We start from the raw sequence: 3,036 nt of genomic DNA, 5'->3' as shown, positions 1-3,036 counted from the left end.
AGTCGGTTTCAACTCACAGTGACCCTATGGACAACCGAACAAAGAACTACCTAATCCTGTACTATTCTCACAACTGTTGTTCTGTTTGAGTCCACTGTTACAGCCACTGTGTCACTCCACCCTATTGAAGGTCTTCCTCATTTTTGCTGACACTCTGTTCTGCCAAGCATGATGTGTTTCTATAGAGACTGGTCCCAATGTGGAAAATTTGTAACAATATCATTAATATCACATGCAGGTAAAATGTTGCCAAACATAATTCAAAAGTGGTTGCAGAAGTACTACATCAACAGGGAACTGCCAGAAATTCAGGCTGAATTCAGAAAAGAATTTGGAATGAAGGATATTGTTGCTGATGTCAGGTGGATCTTAGGTGAGAGCAAAAGAAGATGATTCCCTGTATTTTATTGACTATGCAAAGGCATTTAATTATGTGGATCATAACAAACTATAGATAGCATTGTGAAGAATATGAATTCCAAAGCACTTAAATGTGCTCTTACAGAATCTGTACACAGAACATGAGGCAGTCTTTCAAACTAAAAAAGGGGATAGTGAGTGGTTTAAAATCAGGAAAAGTGTGAATCAGGGTTGTTATCATAGTTATTCACCATAGTTATTCACTTTGTATATTGAGCAGATAATCTGAGAATCTGGACTATATGAAGAAGAACGTGGCATCAGGATAGGAGGAAAGCTCTTTAACAACCTGTGATTTACAGATGACACAACCTTGCTTACTAAAAGTGGATTTGAAGCACTTATTGATAAAGATAAAAAAGTATGGCTTCAATACAGATAACACCTCAATAAAATGAAAACAAAAATCTTTACTACTGAATCAATAAATAACTTCATGATACTTGGAGAAAATTTGAAGTTGTCAAGGATTTCATTTTACTTGGATTCACAATCAATGTCCATAGAAGCTTCAGTCAAGAAATAAAATGATGTATCACAACTGGAAAAATCTGCTACAAAAAAATCTCCTGAATGTTAAAAAGCAAAGATGTGGTTTGGGGTGAAGGTGTGCCTGACCGAATCCACGATATTTTCAACCTCATATGCATGGAATAGTTGGACAATGAATAAGGAAGACTAGAAAACCATTGAATTATGGTGTTGGCTAAGAATACTGAACATACTATGGAGTGCCAGAAGAATGAGCATCTATTCTGAGAGAAATACCGCCAAAATGCTCCTTAGAAGAATGGCGAGACTTCATCTAATGTACTTTGTACATACTGTTAGTCATCAAACTGATGTCTTTGCCCAAAGCAATCTGCTGTTTGATTTCCTGACTGCTTCTTCCCTGAGCATTTCAAGATCTGCCTTGAAGTACAATGCTATCTGGGGAGGTCCACCTGTATTGTCATTGTGTATGTTGTGAAAATAGGTATTTTCAATGAATAAATCATTGGTCTTTCCAAATGATTGGAGATTATCATGTGATCACCAGCATCTTTTTGATCATCAAGGCCGTATTTTCCAACTACGCATCCTTCCTCTTTGTCCAACTTTCATGTTCCAGTAACAATAATTATCAATGCATTTTTATTGCATGTTTGATCAATTTCAGACTGAAGAAGTTGGCAGAATTCTTCAATTCTATCATCATTGGCTTTTGTGGTTGGTGCATACATTTGAGTAATAGTGGTATTAACTGGTCTGCCTTATAGGCATATCTATATTATCCTATCACAGACAGCATTGCTCTTCAAGATAAATCTTGAAATACTCTTTTTGACAATGAATGTGATATCATTTCTCTTCAGTTTGTCATTCCATGCATAGTAAACCATATGATTGTCTGATTCAAAATGGCAAATACCTATGGCCAGCTCACTATGCCTAGTATACTGGTCTTTATACATTTCATTTCATTGTTGATGATTTCCAATTTTCCTAGATTAATACTTCATACATTCAGCAGTCACATTATTAATGGATATTTGGAGTTGTTTCTTCTTATTTTGTGTTGGACCCTATCAACAAAAGAAGGTCTTGAAAGCTTTCTTTTGTAGACATTGTTAGTGTCAACTCTACTTTGAGGAGGCAGTTCTTGACACACTCATATTTTGAGTGCCTTCCAACCTAAGGGGCTCAACTTCTGACAGTATACCAGACAATGTTTCATTACTATTAATAAGATATTCACCGACTAACCTTTAGGAAATGGTCCATCTCGACTTCTTCCTTGTCTCTTAATCTGGAAGCTCTGCTGAAACCTGTCTACCATGGGTGACCCTGTTGGTATATAAAATATAGGTGTCATAGCTTTCAGCCTCACAGTAACACACAAGCCATCACAGTATGACAAACTGTCAGATGAATGGTGATATTAGTATTGTAGGGGAGTGAATTTACAACACATAGGATAATAATATCAGCAGATAAAATGGAGGATAATTCCATAATACTGAAAATCATGGTTCAGCCAAGTTGACATATACTTTGGGAGACACAATTCAGTCCATAACACAAGACAATACCAATACAGGAAGAGACAAAAAGTTTGTTGGGACTTAAGAGTAAAAATCTAAAGGAATTTTATCTTTGCTATATGTCATGGATTGAAATGTATCCCCCTGGTGTAGTGCAGTGGTTATGAACTGGACTGCTAACCTCAGGGTCAGCAGTTCGAAACTACCAGCTGTTCCATGGGAGAAAGATGAGGATTTCTGCTCCCATAAAGATTTATAGCCTCAGAAACCCTGTACAGGGTCTCAATGAGTCAGAACCGACTCCATGGCACATAACCACCAAACCTGGTGTGGAACTGCAGGTTAATACACTGGACTGCAAGATCAGTTTTAACCATAAGGTCAGTGATTTAATCTCACCAGCCGTTCCTTAGAAACTCTATACAGGATCACTATGAGTTGAAACTGACTTGACGGCACTTAACAACAGCAACAAACTCTATACAGGGTTGCTATCTGTTGAAACGGACTCGACAGCACTTAACAGCAACAAAAACAAATATGTGCCAGCTTGGCTGGGCCATGATTCTCAGTGGTTTGGTAGTTATGTGAT

General features: G+C 37.4%; 1 protein-coding gene across 2 annotated transcripts in view; it reads left to right on the top strand.

Moving 5' to 3' along the window:
• Positions 1 to 3,036, top strand: part of SYNPO2 (synaptopodin 2) — a 330,105-nt gene that overhangs the window by 108,903 nt on the left and 218,166 nt on the right. The gene's annotated exons all lie outside the window — the stretch shown is intronic.

The sequence above is a fragment of the Chrysochloris asiatica genome, unplaced genomic scaffold, assembly GCF_000296735.1.
Source record: "Chrysochloris asiatica unplaced genomic scaffold, ChrAsi1.0 scaffold00288, whole genome shotgun sequence".
NCBI lineage: Eukaryota > Metazoa > Chordata > Mammalia > Afrosoricida > Chrysochloridae > Chrysochloris > Chrysochloris asiatica.
Note: the sequence above shows the minus strand (reverse complement) of the source record. Positions and strands in the feature narration are given on the sequence as shown.